Consider the following 4,437-nt stretch of genomic DNA (forward strand, 5'->3'; position numbering starts at 1 on the left):
GATCATCGACGCTCATGTTCGTGAGCGAGATGAAGTAAAAAACATGGATTTAGGCTGGCGGTTGCAACAATTCCAAATCCATGCTTAGGAGCCCTGCGTTCGGTCGGTCTAACACGGCCGTCCAGTAGTCAGGAGATAGTCAGGAGCAGCAAGATGGTGCTTCCACAGCACTAAGGATGAAAAAGAGACGAAGCCGAGTGGCCCCGACGATTTCTCGATTCATGATTGTAAAAGCGCTATTTGAAAACAAAGATGAAGGAAGAAACACAACACGAAGAGTTACTATCAACTGAATTTTATTGTGAAAAACGAACATACATATTTACTAGGAGAGAGAGAGAGAATAGTCTTTAATGATACTGGTGAGGTTAGCCTGGCCAAGGCGCCTAGCTTGCTACACCAGATGTATGAAAAAATGAAATCAATGAACAGATGATGATAATGACTGTGATGAAGATGACGTGCTCATTAAGAAAGTCCTGTTTAAAGAGTCTGATCAAGTCCTGTGCTTCGCAGGAAAGACAATAGAGCTTTTGTCGCCCGAGATGCTCGTTTGGCGTTCGACCAAGGGCCTAGCACGTCACTTAGAGTTACCGTACTTACCCGATTCTAACGCGCACTTTTTTTCCGGAAAAATAGGTCGAAAAATCGCATGCGCGTTAGAATCGGATACGAAACCGAAACTGCCGAAACAGCGGAAATTTCGTCCCACCCATCGCCATCGCCATCTCAAGATGGCGCCAAAGCTTTTAGCAACGAGTTTTCGGACGCAGGAAGCACAGACGCCTAGGCTTTTCTATCGGCGTTCACACAAATCGTCAAATCGTTCCACTTGCGCGCTTGATAACAGCAATGGCAGCAGCGGCTCTCACGCGTTCAAAACGAGCGGTCGGCTGAACCGTGCGTCTCTGGAGAAGCTCGCGGGATGGGCGTGCGAGGCCTGGGCCACGATCCCATGGACCATGGTTGAACGTTCGTTCAGAAGTGTGGCATCGCTAACGCGCTTGACAGCACCAAGGACGAGATGTTGTGGTCAGCGACGAGGAGTGAGATGAGTGAGATTACTTCGAGAAATAAATCGCCCTTTTCTCTCGCATTCGTTTTCTTGCGCAAAAACTTCCGTGCGCGTTACAATCGGAGGTTCAAGCTTTTCGGTTTTTTTGCCAGGAAAATCGGGTGCGCGTTAGAATCGGGGGCGCGTTAGAATCGGGTAATTACGGTAGTCCTCTAGAAAGCGGTCGACCCAAGGACACTAGAAGGGACGTTCTAGCTGCTCTATACCGCGTACACTCACATAATACGTGGTTCAAGTCCTCGCGCACGTCACACAGAGTGCAGAAGGGGGAAGCGGCCTGTTTCATCTTGAATCGAAAATTATTTACTAGGAAAAACGAACAAGAATCTGCGTCACCACCAACACATTGATAGCAACAATACATTTCAACCATTCATACATACATGACTGACTAAAACATCGACAGCAGACAGCAGCAAATAATCACAAGGCACGTGGAATACATATCAAGATTAAGCACAATCAAACCCCTTCCAATCAAACACAATCAAAATTCAGTTGATAGTAGCGCTTCGTGTTGTGTTTCTTCCTCCGTCGTCGTTCTCAAGTAGCGCTTTTACAATCATGAATAAGCGGAGTGCGCATGCGCATTCGCACTTCCGGTTCCGCTTAGCTGCTGAGCGAAGCATAAAAACGGCGAACTAAAAAATGGCTGCGGCTAGCTCAGCTAACCTTGGATAGGAAAAACGAAAGCTTGGCTTTATGTGGGTAAGTCTTGGTTTCACTAGGTTAACCTTGGATTATAGTATTCGTCCAAAGCCTGCCTTTGTCTACAGATGTGGTCCCGCTTCCAGCGTTTTCCGAGCCCAATTGCTCACCAGTCGATATTCGCGGTGGGTCAGACACCGCTTGCCGACCATGGCTCAGAACTTGCAGTTCCCGCGCAACGCTTAGAAAAAAACCGCCCGACCTCGCTCTCATTCATGGCCAAGCTCGCATGCACGCGGCGAGTCACGTGGTCAGGCGCGAACCAGCTGCAGAGAGCGCATGCGCCAAGCCGTCAGCGGTGGCTGCAGCGGCGAACTCGGCCGTCGACGGAGCTGGGCCTGACGAGTCCCGTGATGTGTTGCCAAGGGTACGGTGCAGCTGCGGCCAAATGAAGATCAAATTTACCGCGACGGTGATAACGCTAGACGAGATTACTAAAACTTTGCTTTAGGGCTCTCTGAAATGGTTTGCCAAAGACACAGAGCGGTGTTGAAAACGTGTTCACCGTTCGGAGCACGCGCAGCGTGGCGGCAGGTCTCGTGATCGCCCTCAAATTTTTCCGCAACTCCGATACCACTACGTGCTCGTCTAGCAGCCAGCCTTTGCTTGCGGATGGATAGACCGACAACACCAAACATTTCTAACACATGCTAGCTTAACTGTGGAAGTACTTCCGTTAAAAGATATTTGGATGCTAGCATACCGAGTTTTCGGCCGCCCTACGTTGCGCAGTCTCTTCTCTGGCTTTGAGGTTAGTTTAACCAAATGAACCAGCCCCACCAGCGCCACGTATTGGGACTTGGCAAAGGGGGTCTGGCAGCAGGGCACGTGCTGGCATACTTACCTGGTGCCGGGCTGTTCGGTGGTCAATATGGTCGGCGCCCCAAGTGGAGGCCGGTCATTGCACTGCGATCGGCTGAAGCTTGCCCCTACTCCAAACTGGGGTAGGTGGGGCATGTAATTTTTGGTAGTGGGGTCAGGCGTTCGCGCCGGCCCCACCCCTTCTCAAAACCAAAAATCAGACCTTAAAGGAGCACTTACCGTAATTCGCGCATCCTTACTGGAGAAAGCCCACTGCTTCCTGTAGGAAGCAGTGGGCAGTAGTGTGGCTATACACGACACTTAACCAAGGCAGGGTTCAGGCTGTTCCCGCAACTGTCGTAATAACTTTTAAGAATGACGTCATTTTACGTCTCAGCCAGCTGTGACGCGCCGTTTTTGTACGTCCAAAGATCACGATATAGCTTTTGCGTCGTTAGTCTGAACACAACTTAATACGTCGAATGATCCCGTTACGACGAGTGACATTTCTAGCTGATCTTGCCCCTTCCGCCGTGGTCATAGGGGCATGCACACGGGAGAGGGTGCAAGGCGGTCATGGCTTCCTCTGACTACAAGGGGAAGGGCGCAGATGTTCCGATGACGTTTAAAAAGTAGAAAAATTCCGGGAAATCTTCACTAACCTGAACCCTTGGGAGGGGCGAAGCATGCAGTGTATAAGCATGTTCTTGGCGCCTTGAAGTTTTTGCCCACGGAGATGAAACCGTTTAGGGGGGGGGGGGTAGAGGTATACAGCTTTGCTGTAAAGGTCGCGTATCTTTGAAGCCCGAAGCGTTCTAGCTCGAGGAGTTGGAAAACGAATTTCCAGGTGTGTTCTTTCAGTACATGTGCACGTTTTTCCCACGGAGATGAAACGTTCGAGTGCGAGGCTTTAGAAAGCGTGTGTCCCGATGTGTTTCTTTAGTACGCGTTACGTCTTACCGCCCACTGGGCTGAGCCACGATTAAACCCGATCTCAACCTGCCTGTCTCAGAATCCCATTCTCTAAACAACCGGGTTATTTCCACCGTCTTCAAGATCTGCCTTCTTATTACACGTGTTTGCAATTTTCCCCACCCATTTCCCTTCAACCACTGACCTCTTCGCAGCGGGAGCAAGATAGGGGTTGACCTCTCCTGCCTGGTAGAGTAACAAAAGGCGTAGCCCCCAGCCGGCGCGGAGGCATGCGATGCGTACTCATCTGGTTTATCGTAGGGTGGCGCGGCGATGAAATTGCGTTCACTGAAAAAATTGGCTGCTTATCTGCTCCTTTCGTTGCAAATGTCGACTAAAGACAATAGTCTTTATCGACTTTTTCCAAGTAAATGCCTCCCTTCGCCTTCCCGCTCACCTCTCATGTTGTTCCTCTTGCGTCGCGCTCCTCCCCAGGTAAAGACGCCAAAGGCTTGCTTAAATCGTTTTAAAATTACCGCGTTCACTTCTCCAGGCCGGATGCCTTGATGCCAACACTGCCGCACGGCGGAGACGCGCGTGGATCGAGGCACCCTACTATAGCGTTTATAGAACCACGTTGCCCTACTCCACGTGCGTTCCAAGCAGAACGTGGATGAAGAGGTTTATTTGTCCATCGAAGCAGATACATAACATGCCTCGATAGAACTACGCATTGGGTAACAACTATACATTACAAAATGGAAACACACAGAAAAAGAACAATCCAGAACTGGCTGCTGCTGTCCTACACACAAGTTGTAACATTTTGTACCACGCAGGGTACAACATAAACAGAGTAGAAAGTTGAGTTGTCGACAAACGCAAACAATAGCCACGTTGCCCAACTCCACGCGCGTTCCAAGCAGAACGTGGAAATGTGT

General features: G+C 49.9%; 1 non-coding gene across 1 annotated transcript; it reads left to right on the forward strand.

The window, feature by feature from the left end:
- The first annotated feature begins 2,619 nt into the window (after nt 1-2,619).
- Nucleotides 2,620-2,782, forward strand: LOC144164768 (U1 spliceosomal RNA). The gene has a single exon (XR_013321242.1). It is a non-coding gene; the product is annotated as a U1 spliceosomal RNA (small nuclear RNA).
- The last annotated feature ends 1,655 nt before the right edge of the window (nt 2,783-4,437 follow it).

Source organism: Haemaphysalis longicornis, unplaced genomic scaffold (assembly GCF_048455015.1).
Source record: "Haemaphysalis longicornis isolate Haplotype H1 unplaced genomic scaffold, Haemaphysalis longicornis Haplotype H1 scaffold_138, whole genome shotgun sequence".
Taxonomy (NCBI): domain Eukaryota; kingdom Metazoa; phylum Arthropoda; class Arachnida; order Ixodida; family Ixodidae; genus Haemaphysalis; species Haemaphysalis longicornis.